The following is a 19,743-nucleotide window of genomic DNA, read 5'->3' as shown; positions in this document are numbered from 1 at the left end:
ACAGGGAATTCCAGATGGGAGGCAGGAAATGGTTAATGAATCATACGGGAGGCAGGGAGGCAGGGGTGAGCGCTTTTCCTCCCATCTCTTATAGGAAGGAAGGAATGGATGATCATTGGACAAAGGATTGGCATATTCATATTGGCATTGGCTGTGGGAGGGCAGGTGGAAGGTCAGGGCAACTCTCATTGAATGACCAGCTACAGTGGGACTACTTCGAAGTAGGGCTGCTAAGGATCAGGCTGTCCTGGTTAGCCTCACAGCTGCTCCTTATGACACTCCACCCTCTCGCTGCTTCTGTTCTGGCTCTCCCTCAGTTCCTCCCACCCCTCCCACCCTCTTTACAGATGGGTAGGGACAGCAGGGAGTGTTCAAAGAGAGTTCCGACACACATGCTCCCTGGCAGCAACCCATTTTTTCTATTGTGGGCTTTTTGAAGGGGGGGGCAACCTGACTCAAGTCTATTAGAGTCACTAAAAGGTGATTTGGAGACTCGGAAAGTGCCCCCTTTATGATTCTTTTTTGAGTTGATTCATGGGGGTGGTGTCTCGGCAACTCAACTTGAGTCAAGCCATGCTGGGTTTTCCCATCCCTGGATTCCCCCTCCCCCAATAAAAATGAATGGGGCTGCAATCTATGGGTACTTTCTTGTGAATAAGCTCCACTGAAGACAATCGGATGTATTTCTGCATAGACAAGTGTAAGATTGTGTTCTGAATTAATTAAATGTTATTTTATTACCTGAAAACTGAGTCACTTGTGCAGTACTGCCTCCTCTGGCTTCTTTCCTTTTAAATTTGTATTTACCATGTAGAGTCCCCTGTCTGTATGAAGAAGACCCTTTTTTTTGTCATGTTGTTTAATTTGAAGGATCAGCTAATATATTTCCTAAAGACTATAGCTGAATATTTGCTTTTCCCCTAGAACAGACACCAAACCCTGGTCCGTGGACCAAAACCAGTGCCCACAAAAAGCCTTCCCCATTGTGAGTGGAGCTAACTGTTCTGCGCTGTCCCATCTTATCTTGCCAGCCAATCTCACAAATTCATGCAGGGTAGCCACTTCAGCTGCCCGTTGCCCCAGCACTCTCTGAGCTCTGGCTAGCAAGATTGGTTGGCAAGATAAGACAGGGAAGCATGGAAAGGTAAACTCCACTCACAGCAGGAAGGTTTTTTGTTTGCGCAGTGGCCCACGATTTGGAGACCACTGCTACAAACTACTCATATCAGGAGATGCAAATTCTAATGAGACAGGTTTTGTCAACCAACAGAGCCCAGATGATGAAGCAGAAGCTGATAAATCAGCTTTGGATTACTCTATTCTGCATATTCATTCGTTCTTTAGAGATTTTAATTAGCCTATATAGGCAGCACCGGCTGCATACAAATAGAGGTTTTAATTTTATAGAGGTGATATATTTAAAAACAAACAAATACATACTCAGTGTATCTGAGGCAGCTGATTACCAGACATCAAAACAAGGATTCTCCCCATTTTGGAAGGATATTCTCTTGTGGAGGAAGATCTATAGCCCAGTTAGACATCCACTGATGATTCTACGACTACGAGTGACTACGATGATTAATTTGTGAAGAAATCTGTAAAACACAATGCATTTTTGCCTGTGAGATGAATATGCATTGTCTCTGGTTGAAGAAGGTGCATACAGTTAAAACGAAAGAAAGACAAAGGACCCAATCCTATCCAACCTTCCAGCACCTCTGTAGTTGCAATGCAGCCCTGAGGTAAGAGAACAAACATTCCCTTACCTTGAGAGTCCTCTGTGACTGTCCCCCCCCCCCCCAACTGCAGGATGCAGCACATGCCCCATTGGCACAATGGCATCAGAGCCAGAAAGTTGGATAGGATTCAGCCCAAACACATTGTTTGGGATTAAGCTGTTTTACAAAAGCAACAGGCCATCAAAGACTCTACCCTTGGTTATTCAAGCCATCTTCAAAGCCTTCAGTGGTGAGATGGACGGTGAGCACCAAAAGGGTCTTCTTCAGATTACTTGCCCCAACCCAGTTCTAGTCCCTCATAGCTTCAGGCAGAAAATAAATTCAACCATCTTACAAAACTCACATTAAAGATGACAAGTTAAGAGGTTGTGAATTACCATTCTTCCTTCCTGTTTGTACATTAATGCTTCACAATGGCAAAGTGTTGGCACTGATTATTCCTTTGCATTGCCCAATGCAACCCCCATTCATCCATGTGACTTCTCACACACAGATCCAGGGCACACATAAAGTGCAAGGCTGCTGAAATCCACGTTTTGAAATCAATTTGATGAATTCACTGAGAACATTCTGACAGGTTGACAATGAATACACGTGCAGCAGTCATGTCATTGATATTCCAAGCCAGCCTCATTCTGATGTGGATAGATAAAGCGATAGGTCAAGGCACTTGAGAATGGTGGGATTTTGTCTTCAATCATCTCATACGTTCTCCACTGATGGTGAAACTTCCACTTTCCTTTGAATTTTAGACTAGTCCTGTTTTCCTGGAATGTCAGGTCACTGTTCTGCTGAGACTTTCAGAAGAATCGTCTTTGGAAAGAAGTGCAAAGAGGTGAGGGTAAAACCTATGATCTAAAGCCTAAGCTGAAGCCAGGAAGCCAATACAAGAGATTAAAAATCTTAGAGCTGGCAGCAGGGCTGGCCAGTAGCATAGCTAGAGGAGGTGCAAAGCACTAAGTTTCGCAGGCTCCTCACTGTGTCATACAAGCCCCTCCCCTTCAGAGCCATTCCAGGCTGCTAGAGCAAAAGAGAGATGAATGCCTCCATTTTGCTTTAGCGGCCTGGAATGGTTCTGAAGGGGAGGGGGAGGGGCCACTTCTAAGCCACAGTGAGGTGCCTGCAAAACTTAGTGCTTTGTTCCCCCTCTAGCTACACTACTGGGGCTGGCCTTAGAAGCTGAGGGACCCAATGTACAAAGTTTTTGTGGGTGCCCCACCCCTGCTGGCTCCCCACTCACCAGGATGAGCAGCAGCTGCAAGGCACCCAGCAGTGGGTGTCATCGATGTTTCTGACGGGGGTAGGTGGGTGGGATTTCAAGCCAATCAGACCCAGAGGCAGGTGGGAGGGAGGGCTGTCCAATAGCAGTGCTTTGCTTGCCACACTCTCTTCACAATGCCTCTTCATGGAAGATTAAATGCCACAGTGTCAGCTACAGAGTGAGGTGCCAGCTGTGGACACTCTGCTTGCTCCCCCAGTGCAGGGCCCCTCAAGGTGCTGGGCCCAATTGGGCCCAATTGCCCTAAGGCTGGCCCTGGTTGGCAACACAGTGGACACTACAAGACCTATACTTGGTGGAACGCATCAGAGCTCCATCTCAGCCTGTGCCACTTTTTAAACAAAGACCAACGGGTTATTATTTGTTATTACAAATAATTGTTTGTACAATTGTTATTACATTCTTAATTGTTATTACATTCAAAGAAGCCATACAGAGTAGAATACCGGAATTATGCCAAAGACATCAACTCATAGGCTTATGACTTTTCCAGTGGGAAAAATAGAAGGCAGTATGGATGCCATTTGTTTAAAACAAGTGGGGGGCCAATGAGGAATTGAGCAAAGGAGGAAGGGAGATAAAACAATTAAAAAATTACCCCCCCCATAGTTCAATAACATGAAACTGCCAAGTAGCTTCTTGTTCACCAAGTCTAACTTCAGACCTACTGCACGTATAGTATGGACCAGGGATGTCAAACCCGTTTCATACGTAGGGCTGAAGTTAACATTCATGGTGCCTGCTTAGGGCTGGAAGTGACATCACTAAGTGGAATGTGACATCATTAAGCAGATGATGGCCAGAAACAAGCACTTTGTTCTCACATAGAAACTCATTAGCTGCAAACGACGAAAGAGAAAAATGTGCAAAACTTGTTCGTATTGTTAAGATATGAGACAGCCCAATTGTTAAGCTGGGAGAGCCCATTTACAATGTGGGGTTAGAGAAGTTGCTTTCAGAAGCTGCATTCAGCCTGCAGGTCTTATGTTTGAAACTCCTAGTGTGGACAGCTGCGGTTGAGGGATGGGGTTAGGGGAGCAGGAAACTACTCACATAGGCCCAAACACCACTATATGACACAGTATAGGAAGGGGTGGTGACTGCAAAGTGACTGCAAAGTTTTAAAACTGCAAAGTGAATTTCAGGCTTCTTCCCAAGTTGAAATATCTGAGAATTTTCAATTTGGGCATCTGCATCTCTGGGAAACAGTGCATGTATATGAAGTCTTGTAGCTACCACAGAGCCGGTTATGACTATACAACCATATTCACATGATATATTGTAATAAACAATTATAATGGGATTGGGAAAAGCAGACATCATAACAGAATAAACTAGTGGCCACTCATCTCCCATAGGATGTCACAAGTCATCTTCTGCTTCATAACAGCTACAGATTTATAGGACTGGGTGCCGTGTAGGCAATCACTTATTCTCAGGAAAAGTCGAAAGCTCTAGAAATTGACATATATATGCAAGGCTCTGGGTGGATGGCCTATTGTTGTAAAACTCCAAACAGCATAATGACAGAGCACTAACCAAATCCACAAGAAAATTCTGCCCTCAACAAGCTGTGTCCCCTCTTTTCAGTGAATACAATAAACAATATTTCTTGTTCTCTTCCCTGAATTTTGAACAAAGAGGGAGTGTCAGATTGTTATGTCACACTAAATATATACTCAGAGCTAAATTATTCTCCTTTCATTCATCACAATCAGATATTGAGTATTAGGCCCGAGAGGGAACATGTCAGAATTTAATTTCAAACATTTGTTGAGAAAAAGAGTCTGCCGTGGTCACATCTATTAAATACGGCAAAACAATTTGAAGAAACAGCATTTTGTCACTTACTTTAACAGCCAAAAGTGACAAGGACAAATTCACACAGTAAACTAGTTTTATCCATATACATATAAGTGCAGGAGCAAAAGGTTTCCTTTCTCTGTGGAAACTGGCAAAGTGTTACGGCTGATTTTAAAGAATGAATGCAGTGTCCTGTCACGTTTAATGTACAATAGTTTTATAAAAGCATCATGTGTCATTTATAAATCACAGGTAGCGTTGTTTGATTTAAGATCTGCAGTTGCCAATAAATCCTGCTGTCCCCACACTTACAGATGGCACTTATTTTCATTGTTGGTGCTACTGGCAGAATTTATTCTGGACAGAAAAATCCACAGATGGGTCTGGGACCCACGTGTTACACGGGCAATATATTCTTGTTAACTTCCCTTAATTCAAGGTATGTAGGAGACATGGATCTAAATGCATGCACTTGGTCCCAGGTACCTTCATGGAGAGCAAAAGACCAGCCCAGCAATGTGCCTATTTTACAATACTGCTGGCAAGAGGTCACAGATCCACAGAACAGGAAGGCCATACTTTTCACTGAAACATGTAATCACCTCTTCTCCTTAATTGATTTATGGAGTTCAATGCTTCAAATCTGAATGGAGCTTTCTTTACGTTTTAAATGTAAGTGAAGTTCTCAAGCCTAATCCAACTCTTCTTCTGTCCTAATGCCTACATGGCACCTCCTCCTCCCACTTTCTGAACTGAAAGAGGAAAAGGGGGAATGGAAGAAGTGTGGAGTACAGCACTTCTACCACTCTCCTCTCTTCCAGTTTCTCTTCTGATCATCCTCTCTTCTTTTCCAATCTAGGGAGTGAGAGGAGCAGAGGTTGGCATACTATCAGGTAAGAGGAAGTGGAGTTCCCAGAGGGGGCACAGCACTACCTTTTGCAGGGTGCCCCAATGCATCCTGAAGGCTGCCCTTTCCCCTTGCTGTTAGAGCCATTCCGGGTGATGAGAGCAAAGCAAAGGTATCTCCTCTGTGTTGCTCTTGTCACCCAGAATGGCTCTACTGGGGAGGGGGAAGGGCAGCTGACACAGCACTGTGACCCCGTCTGGGAACACCACTCGTAAGAGGGGCAGCATTTGGCATGCTGCCTCAAGTGCTAGGAGATCTTGGGTTGACCATGTGATCTTATGGTCTTTTCCAGCTTAATTCATATCAGTGTCTGCAGGAAACCTAGAAAGAGTCACTCCCTTTTGAAGTACAACCATCTCCCATCAAATGAGTGAAATTATTAAATGGGAAGGAAGCATGCATATAAATTGAGCCTGTGTTTTCTTAAGACACTTGGAAGCAGTAATTAGGAAAGGATCATCAGGGAGCCTGCATTCAAGGATTTTAGAAAGGATTTTGTGCTTAAATAAATGTTAAGGCTGACAATGAAAACCCCTGGTGATATTCTCCATTCTTCACATGAAGCCACAAAGAAGCAACACACACAAACCAGATAATCAAGTCTTGAAGGAAATGGAATACTTCATGTAAGTTGATTATAAAATGTCAGGGCTGTATGGGGAGGAAATACACCACTTTTTTCACATGAGTAATTTATTACCAATTTGAAAGATGTTAATAAAAAAAAAAAATCAATTGTTTTGCACTTTTGCTGTCATCCTGGGGTGATAAATCAATATTGCTGTCGTCATTCCACCTGTGCTGCCACTTTAGCGAACACTTTAAAAAGAAAATTGGTATAATGTTTTCTATCTCGTGTGCTGTCACTTAGCAGAAAACCAGCCAGATACATCCAAAGAAGGGAAATGCTTGTCCTGAGTCAGTAAGGAAGATATACCGGCATTTTTCCTGCATGTAAATCCCTACACTGGATCGGCAAGGGCCTATAATTAATGGATGTTAATGCACATTCAGACAGAAAGCATCAGATGAAGCCTGGATTCTACAGAACATGATTGACAGTGTGTATCCTATCTGCATTGCATTGGGAATGCACGTTCCTGTCAATGTATGCTAGCTATGCATGTATTTGTGTGCATGTGCATGTGTTAGAAAGAGAGAGAGAGAGAGAGAGAGAGAGAGAGAGAGAGAGAGAGAGAGAGAGAGAGAGACTGCATTCAGGCTTTTTACAAGACAACAAAATTTTAATCTGCAGAGTGATTCTGCAGTTTCTCCTTCCTCTGCTATAACAGGCCTTATATTTTAATGCCTTTACATTTCTCTGTTTACAAAGACCTCCTGTCCTTATCAGGGTATACAGACCTTACATTTCTCTTGCTCATTTTTACAGCCTGTATATCCAGATATAGGAACTCAGATAAGCCAATGAAAGCCCAGCAAGTAACTATTTTTTTTTTTTTTTGCCAATGGAACAGAGGGGAATGACTGGATTCTTGCCAGGGATGGGGACTCATGACTTGTGGATTCAACTTGAGTTGCCTAAACCTGTGTTTTTCACGACTCACAGCCAAATGTGTCACATGTGTCAAAAACTCGAGCACTGACTTGGGTCTCGGGGGTTCTACCCTAAAAATGAAAAGGCTCAAATAGACACAGGTCAAGCCTTGCTTATGTGTGTGTTTGTGTCTCTGTTTTGTGTGTGCGCTTGTTTGCTTTATTTTGTTTGTCACTTCTGCAACTTGACTTGTTTTTTGAAAAGACCGAGACTTGAGTCAAAATGATTCAAATATGACTCTGGATGAGTCGCAACAGCTGCCCATTATGACTCAATTCAAACTCAGATAAAGGGGGTGGAGACTTGGGACTTGACTCAAAACTCAAGGAAGTGATTCTGGCACATCCCTGATTCTTGCCATATTGTGATGGGAAAAATGGCATAAGTTGGTGACAGACTGATAGTACAATCCTAGGCATGTCTACTCACAAGGAAGTCTTATAGAGTCAATGGGACTTACTCCCAGGTAATTGTGTATAGGATTGCAGCCTGAAGGTGGGGAGCCAAAGGGAGAAAGGGGTCAAAGATAAAGCCGAGACTTTCTAATTCTGAACCTATATAAAGATAGCAGTGCTTTGCTCTCCTATCCTATCTGCAAAGAGTGTACAGATTCTCAATGTAACCAAGGTCATGCGCTTGCGATCTTAAATTGATTGCAGTGGGACTGTGTGTGTAGAAATGGCAATATAAGTGCGCATAAGGCCACAAAACAAGGATAAAATGGTGGTGGCCTAGACCTTTCATTAGAGCATCAGATAAAAGAAAGTTATGCTCCTATACTATTGTGAATTGGTAAAAACGAAAAAAGAACTATAGTAGATGTCAGCATCTGATAAATAAAAATGAATGATAAGACAGAAAGCTTAACACAAGTTGCAACTACAAATAGAACCAGGAGAAAATAGGCATATCTGATCTTCAGCCCAATCCTAAGCATGGTTACTCAGCAGGGTATGTGTGACATGTGACTTCTGTTTTAACGGAGAAATCAGAAACCAAGGCATTAAAAACGTGGCTTTCGGTTTCTCTGTGAAACTGGAAGTTACGTGTTTTGAGCTCTAGAGCTCAGTCTGAGCCCAGCAGAGGTCATGGATGGATGTCCGTGGCCTCTGCTGAACTCAGAAGCCCCTCCCGAGCTCAGTCCCTCTGCTGAGCTCAGAAGCTGGGCTTCCCTTGCCTCCAGAAAGTTCAGACTGTGGGGATGTTTACCCATATTTACCCATGTTTACCCATATGTTTACCCATATTTACCCATATTCAAGGTTTTGGCTATCTGTGGGGGGTTCTGGAACAGAATCCCTGCAGATAAGGGGGCACACCCGGGCATACTTCCTCAGAAGCAAGTTGAACTGTTTCCAGGGAGGTTCACTCCCATGTAAGTGAGTACGTGATATTTTGCATTATATTATCTCAAAATACTGGTAGCTCCCATGTGATGAACAGCAAGAATGCATAGGGTCAGCTGTGGGTTCCTGATACAGCTGGGATAATGTGGAGGCACTCATTGTATGAATGGGTGCATAGGTGGCTGCTACCATTTTTGCAAACTGTTTGAGGCAGCCTTGTGTTTTTCCCCGACACGTACTGGAGATTCAGAAAAGTGACTGATGCACACCTCCCTGAGACCATAAGTGGGGTGTTCAATAGTTTAACTAGCCCAAAGGCACTGGCAGTAACAGTGGTAACAGCAAAACAAATATTACTTGAAATATTTTGAAAGCAGCACTTTTGAAAGCAGCAGACATGCAAGTGACTGGGGGCCTGATCCAGACTTGTGCACGCTGGCTTACTGCGGGCCCATACAGCGGGCCCAGCGCTGTAGCTAGCCCAGCCCAAGCCTGTGCTGGGCCATCTCTGGCACTGGGTCTGCATTCCACCACAGGGTGGTCGCCCGGATAGCCTGGTGGCGGAGAGGCAAGGGAGGTTGTGGGGATGGGGAGAGGAGGTTTTCTGGTATGGGAAGGGCAGGGAGAGGGTGGGGGGAGGTGTGGCAGGTGGAAGGTTGCGTGGTGGGGGACGGCAGGACCAGTGGAGCTCAGCTTTACCAGATCCTAAGTCCTGTGTCGGCTGCGTGGACCAAGACAGGAGTCTCTGATTCTGTGCTGGCTCCAGATCCATTGCAGAATTGAGTAGCCCCGTTGTGGGGCTACTTCCCTTACCCAGGGGAAGGGGACAAAAATCCCCTTCCCTTAAGGAGCCACTGTGGGCTGCCTGGTTGTGCTCAGGATGCCGTGGTAACCATTATGGCGCCACGACAGGTCCGCGCTCCAGGCTGCTAAGGACTGGACTTCCCATCACTGTCCTCCTGTAACTGTGCTGTGCTTATTTTGAGCATCGAATATGTGATTGTTTGCTTGCTTGTTTGTTTGCCCTTTCATGTTCATTGAAACATAGGACACCCAGTGGCGTGGCTGGGGTACCCTGGGCAGCAATGGTGTGATGTCACATGATGTTCTGCAAAGTAATGACACCATTTCCAGGTAACACCTGGAGCTCATGTTCAAAATCTCCCCAGATGCTGCTATGAATACCCACACAGGCAGGCGAAGGTAGCACGTTTGCAGTGGGGCCTGGGGTGAAAAAGCCCCAGCCACTTTGAGTGCCCAGGCAGGCAGGCACACCCCTGAATTCTAAGCCTAATGTTGCAGTTTTAGCTTATTTCCTTGAGTGTGTGCGTGATATAAAGAGCAAAAAAAGGGGGGGAACCTCTTTTCCCCAGCAATACTTGAAACTGAAATTTAAATGTGTATACTTTTAAACTCAGTTGTGAGAGATTTGTTTCCGATAAATGAAGACAGAGAGCATGAATTTTGCATGATCGCTGTAAATTCTAGAAGCGAGCAGAATTTTGCTGCTGCAAAGGCCGAGCGGCTGTGGGGTTTTCTTGAGATAAATATATCACTGTCTGAAACTGCTGGTGGAAATATGGATTCAATCTTTTTCTTAAAGACACGGATCAATCATCATTGCCCTCACCTATTCTTTTCTGTCAGATGTTGCAATTATTCTAGAGTGTCTGCAAAAGTTGGAGAACTAGTTTGGCTGTCCATCTCACTTCAACATCAAAGTGGGTTGGAGCTACTCTCAATACGATATTTTATTGCAGAAGATCTTATTTATGGCCACTGTTGATGTACATATGTGTGACAGAAAAGTGAATATTGATGACCAGGTAACATCTGAACAAGGAACGTTTCTGCTTGTAACCATGCTGCTAGGCCCGAGTACAAGGCCCCAGCTGTATCCAACTTCTAATTAGTGCATCCCAGGTCTGAGAGAACTGTGGAGGAGGCCGCTTCACAAGGCCCTCAGATACCGTACCAAACTACCCCGTGGGCTCCAAGGTCAGCTTGATTAACAACAAGGTACAGCTGTGAACTTCTCAGGTTGGGAGGGGGGATTCCACCATGAGTAAGGAGGCTTGTGGCACGTCCACCCCAAGAATGTTCGGCTGGAACAGAGTTCTGATTGGTGGGTGGGTCAGGAGAACTATAAAGGTGAAGGAAAAGAGCTTTCCGTTGTTCTAGCTTTGCCTCTGGCTAAGGGGGCCTGAGCTTTGACCATTCTGACAAGAGGAACCCGCCTTGACTGCAGCAAGGATGGGTTAGACTGGACTTTGGGAATCTTTGGTGAGTGATAGTTAGAGTTAGGAGTTATCTCTTTATTGTTTTATTAGTGCTGAGTATTGTATCGTATTGATATGCTCTATCATAAATCTGAAACTTTTGACTGATGCAGTGCTGTCTGTATAACTATTCTTAAAGATTCTATATTCAATAAATCCTATCTATTACAACTGTCTGGATTATTGGGATTGGTGAAGCAAAGGGGACTGGTTGTGGGAGTTAATCCAGTGTGACTGGCTGGAACCTGGAGACCCAGTACTAGGAGCCCGCTCCTGGATTCACGCTGAGTCCAAGGGGGCTCAGGCTGGAGCACGGTTCAGAGGAGGGTTCCCCAAAATTGGCCTGGCTACCAGGATTGGAAGCTCTTACGGTTAAAGAGCAATTGGTAACTGAAATTGGAAAAGACCTGCAGGGTGGTTATATGGGTTTATGGCCACTTGATTACCCTAAAGGCAATAAACGGATTACATGGCCCTTAAAGGAGGGTCGTCTTGGACGTCACAATATGAATCTGGTGAATGCCAATGTCAGCTAAGGGATAACAAGAACCAACAAACTGAAATCTGGTCAAGACAGAGGTGCTGTTAATAAGGAGAACTGAAACTCAGGGATCATATTTTCAATTTGTTCTGGATGGGACAGCACAAGTCTTGAAGGATCAGGTTAGTGACTTGGGATGCTCCTGAACCTAGCCTTAAGCCTGGAGCTCCAGTGGCAGCTGTAGCCAGGAGCACTTCTAGCAAGTATAGGCAGTTGCAGCAACTGCATCCATACCTTGCTATGGTTACTCACGCATACCTAATACTGTAGTGCACTCTACTTGGAGCTGTTTTTGAGGACTGTCTTGAAACTATAATTGGTATCTAATTCTAATAACAACCAGGCTGCTTACTGAAACACGCAGCTGTGGGTCCTGGTGCTAAAAGTTTGAGAACCACTGAGACAGAGAATTGGTGATGACTTTTCTGTTGTGGTGCCCAACCTGTAGAACTCTTCTTCCTGAGATCAGAACTGGCCCCTCGCTTCAGCTGTCTGCAAGAGGAGTCAAAGCTATCTTTGGGTCACTTTTGATTCATCTGCTTGATTAATCTCTTAAAGTGATGCAGATCTGAGTAGCTCCATCGGGGCTGCTGAAGTTTTTACCTGGGTAAGGGGAAGTGATTCCCCTTGCCCCATGCTGAGCAGCTTTTAGTCCCACCCTCACATTGGATAAGGGGCAGACCAGCCTGCCTCCCTGTTCTAGTGCAAGTTAGGATTGGGCTGCCAGTCCTAAAAACAGCCATAGAGGCCTTGAAATACCATGGTCTGGCCATGCAAACGTAGTAAACCCAATTTTGGCCTGCACTGTTTGTGTTTAAAGGGCTTTAAAATCAGAGTCTGCTATCTACTGGCATCTGAGGTGAGTCAAACCTGTGAATGTTGGGGTCCCACTGTATTTCAAAAGCTGCAATAGAACAATCCAAATTAATCTGAAGTGATATAGTTCTCATAAGATGGTACTACCTCAGAATGTAGAGAGTTTCATAACATTTTTTTGAAAATTATGCTGTAGGGTTGAATGCTCCTCCTTTGATTTATGACTATATCTTTTTAGTTAAATTTCTCACATGGGGAAATGAGCACGTTTGGGGCAGGGATAGGCAAATCCAGAGCGGCTTGTCTTGAATCGAGTCACGAGTCTCTGCCCTGTGCAACTCAACAAGTCATAATGGGGGAATTTTCCAAGTCACCCAGAGCGTTTTCACAACTCACAAAGACTCGAGTCTCAAGTTGAGTCTCAAGTTGCTCCCTTGAAAAAGCCTGCCATAGAGGGATAGTTAACATGGCAAGCTGAACTTTCCTGTTTGGGAAAGCACCAGGAGACTTAAACCTGGCTGCTGTTGACAATTTGCAGCTGAAGACTTCCTTGGATCAAAGGGGTAACAAGAGATTACCTACAACTCTTCAGAGGTTGCTCCTTTTTGGGGGGGTATCTCTGGCAAAGGCTGGGGAACCCCTCTTTTGTTTGAGCGACGGAAGAGAAAAACAGGCATCTAGCTCGAGTCTTCAGTGGTGAGACAAAATCTGACCATTCCCCCGAAATTTATTACTTTTGTTTTGGCAAGTTGCGCAGAAATATTGTCAAGATTTATAGAAGTTGTTTGGACATTCAAGATAAGACTGCTAATTAAAGGAACTTGAAACAATTTTAATGAGATGAAACTTTTATCGGATGTGTGCAGCAGGCGTGGTGATGAGGACATGAGTTTCAAAAGTTTTTAACGGCCTAATGGTCTCCAAGTGCTTTATTAGGATGTTTTTCTACTGATTAATGACTTTTTATTGACTTTAATGATTACAATATCTAGGGTGTTTATATTTTACTTTTATGTGATACTTCATAGTTTATGAAATTTGAGTATATGAACTATAGACTGAAAGAACTTTATTTCAAAACCATAGAGTGTGTAACCATAGAGTTCTTGAATTGTTTGAATTAGAAGTGACATATGCTGGTGAAAACTGGAACGAAGAGCCAATACCATGGAGAAAGCAAAAGAACAAATGAAACAGCCAAGATTACTAACACAGACTCCGAAAAGAGAACTGAATGTGGAATTTCTGGAAAGACCGCTAGCGCTGTGCACGCTATCGGCCATTGCCCCGCCCCACCTCGTGCGGGCAGGTTGAGGAGGCAGGCTCCCATTGGACCGTGTAGTTTGGCGCGGTGGGGGCTGAGCTCACGTGGGCAATTCCCGCCCGCAGGAGCTCAGTCCGGGGAGCAGCAGCAACCCCACCCGCCCTCCCTTTGCACAGTCTGAGATTAGCTGGTTGCTCTCGCAGGGCCGGGTAGGAATTTTTTGCTGGCACCTTGATTGGCTGTAGGTGTCAGTTTTTTCGCCTACCCCAGACTGCTGTATTGGGAGGTGTGGTTCTGATAGGTTCTCTTTCCTCCGGTCACTTGGCGTGATGCGTGCGGGGCGGGGTAGGTAGGGCAACTCGGTGTCCATCCAGGGCAGCAAGGTCAAGGGGGGTGAGCCAGAACTGCCCACATGATGCCTAGCCAGCTCGAAGAGGTAGGCTGGCAAACCCCCCTGACTGGTCTGGCTACGCTTGCATGGTTTGCCCAGTGAGCCAGCTGGCCAGCTCCCCTTCCCCCTTTGGGGGTGACGTAGACAGGCTGTACCCAGTCGATCGACTGGTGGCAGCCCGAGTCAGTTGGTTCGCCCTTGAGCCCCGGGGGAGGTAGACGGCTAGGTCCGTTTCCCCCAATTTTAGGCCCCCGCATGCCGGGGGGCTAGCCCCCTGGCCCCATCTAGCCCTGCTGCTGTTTTGTGTTGCTGTTGTTAATAAAGTGGCCCTAGTTCAACCCAAGAAACCTCAGCCTGGTGTCTTATTTGGGGGGTCAGGGGTAATGACTGTTTCAGCAGTTTCAGGAAAAAATTGAATTAAAAATAGACTCAGCTGAACAAGGGCTTAAAGACCTGAAATTCAAATTGAGACAAGATATGGCTCAGCTAGAAGAATCTGTCATATTAAACAAGAGACACAGGAGACCCAGAACAGAGTCAATATCACTTACTGTAGAATGGAAGCCCTGAGTTCAGAACAAGAGAAAACATTAGATATGATATCTTTGATGGAACAAGTAAATAAAGAAAAAAAAAACATTGAGCCTAAGAGCCATACCAAAGAATTTCAGAGAAGTTGGAGAAGATTTGAGATAATGAATGGTACAGGCCCTAGCTCAGTATTTACAAACAGATGAACAAATCATTGGTTCAGAAGTTGACCAGGTTTACAGACTACAAAAATCTACTGGCTGGATACGGTTCAAAAGGCAAGAGACTTTATGCAGAAATTTAAAGAACAGGTGAATTTAGGAGGACAAGAGGGAAGATTAGAAGATATACAACAGAATCCATGTCAGGAGGAAGAAGTTTTGATGGATGAACTTACAATTGTTATTAAAGACATGTCAGTAAAAACTTTTATGGACCATTCATGGACTTACTGCGCACTGAGGGGAAAACGGGCTAAATAACCTGTGGATTTGATGAGTAGATAAGAACATAAGAACAGCCCCACTGGATCAGGCCATAGGCCCATCTAGTCCAGCTTCCTGTATCTCACAGCAGCCCACCAAATGCCCCAGGGAGCACACCAGATAACAAGAGACCTCATTCTGGTGCCCTCCCTTGCATCTGACATTCTGACTTAGCCCATTTCTAAAATCAGGAGGTTGCGCATACACATCATGGCTTGTACCCTGTAATGGATTTTTCCTCCAGAAACTTGTCCAATCCCCTTTTAAAGGCATCCAGGTCAGATGCCGTCACCACATCCTGTGGCAAGGAATTCCACAGACCAACCACATGCTGAGTAAAGAAATATTTTCTCTTGTCTATTCTAACTCTCCAAACACTCAATTTTAGTGGATGTCCCCTGGTTCTGGTGTTATGTGAGGGTGTAAAGAGCATCTCCCTATCCACTCTGTCCATCCCCTGCATAATCTCAATCATGTCCCCCCTCAGGCGTCTCTTTTCTAGGCTGAAGAGGCCCAAACGCCATAGCCTTTCCTCATAAGGAAGGTGCCCAGCCCCGTAATCATCTTAGTCGCTCTCTTTTGCACCTTTTCCATTTCCACTATGTCTTTTTTGAGATGCAGCGACCAGAACTGGACACAATACTCTAGGAGTGGCCTTACCATCGATTTGTACAACGGCATTATAATATTAGCCGTTTTGTTCTCAATACCTTTCCTAATGATCCCAAGCATAGAATTGGCCTTTTTCACTGCCGCTGCACATTGGGTCGACACTTTCATTGACCTGTCCACCACCACCCCAAGATCTCTCTTCTGATCTGTCACAGACAGCTCAGAACCCATCAGCTTATATGTGAAGTTTTGATTTTTTGCCCCAGTGTGCATGACCTTACACTTACTGACATTGAAGCACATCTGCCATTTTGTTGCCCATTCTGCCAGTCTGGAGAGATCCTTCTGGAGCTCCTCACAATCACTTCTGGTCTTCACCACTCAGAAAAGTTTGGTGTCATCTGCAAACTTTGCAACCTCACTGCTCACCCCTGTCTCCAGGTTATTTATGAAGAGGTTGAAAAGCGCCGGTCCCAGGACAGATCCTTGGGGCACACCGCTTTTCACCTCTCTCCATTGTGAAAATTGCCCATTGACACCCACTCTCTGCTTCCTGGCCTCCAACCAGTTCTCAATCCATGAGAGGACCTGTCCTCTAATTCCAGCAAAGATAGGGGAGTTAATTTTCAGCAAAGACAGCCAACTCTTTGCTGGGAATTAATTCCAGCAAAGACAGCAAAGATAGGGGAGTTAATTTTCATGTTTCTCATTTTTCTTCTTGTGTGGATAATGTAATTTTTAGTTAGTCTAGACTGTTTAAGACCTGATAATTTTTTTTTGTATGATTTTGTAGTAGAATAAAGAATGTAGTTCAATATAATGGGCCAAATAATCTATGGATTTAATTAGTAGATAGGGGATTTAACTTTTGTGTTTTTTTTAAATTTGTTTTGTGTTGAAAATTTGAGATTTCTGCATTTGTCACACAATCTGTAATATCTTTATTTTTTTAAAAAAAATTTGTTTGTATTTGTAATATAATTTTTAAAATATCTACAGAAAAAAAATAATTACAACCAAAAAGCGTGCCGTAGAAAAAAATGTGGTGCTACCAGGATGTGTGTGTGTTGGAGTTCCCTTTAGACACTCCCCCGCTGTCCTATCCCATCTGTAAACAAGGCAGGAGGGGAAGGGATGGACTACAAGAGAGTGGAGACAGAAGCAGCAAGAGGGAGGAGGGTCAGGCGCAGCTGCTACGAGGTTTACCAGGATGACCCAAGCCTTTGCAGCGCTACGCAGAAGTAGTCCCATCTGCACCAGTTGTTCAATGAAGCTCCCTCCCAAATAACAGTGGAGCCATGTGTTTGGAGAGTGTGATCGCTACAAATCGCCTCCTTCCTCTCCTTGGGTTTCTCTAGCCAAATCCCAAGGAAAGAACCCCCTTGGGCTCCTCCTTCTGCCCTATCTCAGCCAAAGAAATGATCATACCGCCCACCCTTCATTCAATTATCATCTGTTCTTTCAGAGATGGGCAAGAGAACCTGCTCCTGCCTCCTATTCATTGCAAAAGCAAACATTAACCCTTTCCCTGCCTCCTAGCTGGAACTTTCTTGCTGTTCACCCAGTCTGAATGATGGCCCCATGAGGTCTTTCACGCCACAAATACAGTAAGCAAGCACACCCAGACACAGGCAAACTTGAGACTGAGTGGGGACGAGTGTCGAGTCAAGGGCCCCTTGACTCAAGTGTTTTGCCAAGTTTTCCATGCTCATAACTCAAGTGTATGAGACAGCAAAGAATGCTGATTTCATGACGAGTCACCAGGTTTGAGTTCCCATCCCTGGTTTGGGGCATAATTAGGCTCCATCACTTCTTGTTGGCATTTTAGTTTTACATGTACAGGGAGATTTCTTTTTGTTTTGTTTCTACATAAAAAGCATTTGAACATGTCACAGGATGCTTGCACGTAAGGTAATGCGGAGAAACGAGTGGTTCACTTTTTCATCTGGAAGCCACAATTCTCTTTACAACCCATTAAAAAGAAAACACCGCTTGGTCTTAAAATGTTTCCTCTGGGGAAAACATTATATGTATGAATGAATAATTTAAAATGCATTCATGCAGGACCTGCCATCTTAGTGTTAGGTAAAATATAGAACAGAAATATCAAATTGGTTATTTTCAAGTCAAGGGAATATTAGGCTGACTGTGTTTCTATGATTGAGCCTTGAACAGTATGCTCATTTTGTCACCTCTAAGCAGCAGTCACAATTTAACCACCTGCTTGGTTTAACCATTGCCTTCATCACAGTCCTGAACTGCGTTGTGTTCCCCAGAACTGCTATTGGCTCCAAGAAGGAAGCTTCCATTTGGTATCATTGGAACCTTCCCTACAAGGACAAATCAAAGTCACAAGGATAGAATCCAGATTAGGATCAGGCAGGAAAAAGGGTTAATGTTCCCCTCTTCCCTATGCTATGACTGCTTTTTAGGGAAGTTTTAAAAAAGAGCATCCAAAAACCTATCAAGTGTTTTATGTAGTGTGTGGCTGGCAGGGTCAGCCTTAGAAGCAGAGGGACCCAATTCAAAACATTTTTATGCCCCCCCCCCATGAATGCAGGGCTCCCCTACTCACCAACAGCAGCTTCACCACCAACTGCTTTTGGGAGTTCAGTTTCAAGCAATCTTACCCAGAGGTGAGCAGGAGCGGGGCCACCCAGCAGCAAGGTTCAGTTCACCACACACTACTCACAATGCCTCAGCATGGAAGATTCCATGGCAGAGTGTCAGAGTGAGGTGCTAGCTGTGGTTTTGGGTGCTCTGCTCACTGCCCAAGTGCGGAGCCCCTCCAAGCACAGATCCCAGTTTGGCCAAATTGGTCAAATTGCCTTAAGGCCAGCCTGGTGGTCGGTTCCAAGGTTGTTGTTGTTGGCATCCTTCAGTCTCGGAAGACTATGGTATCGCGCTCTGAATAGTGTTCTGGAACAGAGTGTCCTCTCCAGTGCACAAAGCCTGGGTAAAGTAGATATGGAGGATAGACTGTTTCCCATGCAGCAAATCCCCCCTCTCCACATTGCTGAAATGGTCCAATGGAAAGGCAGAAGCCAATACGGTTGGTTCCAGCGGCGTCGCAGGAGTTGCCAGAACATGACTGTGTTCAGCCATGAACTGCCTCAGGGACTCTGGCTCCGGATTTTGCCTCGAGGTTGACTCCTGAAGCCTTTTCCATAACTGGATGTAGCCACAAGGCAGTGGAGGTTTGGGATCAGAGTTTTCCTTCTCTCAGATGAGCTGCCTTCCCAGGCTAATGAGTCCCATCTACCCGGTGGCTGTTTAGTCGCCTCTTACGACAAGTACAGCCAAACTGAGGGCCTATTCTTATCCCCAGCCCCCAGGGGAAACCAGCTGTATAGCCTGTTAAGAAGTCTCATTAATTTCAGTGGGACTGAAGGTTCCATGAATTTCCTGTTAATCCTGTTAATTAAGTCCCTGATGTGGGAGAGGCAACAACTTGTATTCCAGATACAAGTGAATGGTACCAGGATGCAGGAATCTTGTTGTCTTGAGTGCACCCAGAGGCATCTGGGCTACAGGGAGCTGGATTGCCAGGGTTGACTCCTGAAGCCTTTTCCATAACTGGATGTAGCCACAAGGCAGTGGAGGTTTTGGGATCAGAGTTTTCCTTCTCTCAGATGAGCTGCCTTCCCAGGCTATTGAGGCCCATCTACCCGGTGGCTGTTTAGTCGCCTCTTACGACAAGTACAGCCAAACTGAGGGCCTATTCTTATCCCCAGCCCCCAGGGGAAAGGTTCCAAGGATATCAGTTCCAAGATACAATTGTGATTACAGCTGCTCTGTTCTCTCTATATTTGAGAACAATGCCATTGCACTACAGTGCAGCAGAGCTAAATTATAGACATGGAGAAGAGGCAAAAAGTGGCATGAGTCCTGTTTATCAACATGTCCTATTTGATACCTTATCTATCTTTGTGCCTGCTATCCAGGAGCAACTCATTTCCAAAGCATCACTGGAGATTCTGAGGATTTTCACTCTCTCTTTCATCTTCCAGAGGGGTAGCTATAGTTAGTCTGTTGCTGCAAAAAGACTGTAGTCCACAAAACCCATGCTGAAAGAAATGGATTGGTCCTGAAGGGACTCCATTCTATTTACTGATGATTACATAACAGCCCAGTTGCACATTTTATGCCAGCTACCTTCACTGTATTTGAATCAACAGCCTCCATAAATGGA

The sequence above is a fragment of the Tiliqua scincoides genome, chromosome 6 (assembly GCF_035046505.1).
Source record: "Tiliqua scincoides isolate rTilSci1 chromosome 6, rTilSci1.hap2, whole genome shotgun sequence".
Classification (NCBI taxonomy): Eukaryota; Metazoa; Chordata; class Lepidosauria; order Squamata; family Scincidae; genus Tiliqua; species Tiliqua scincoides.
Note: the sequence above shows the minus strand (reverse complement) of the source record.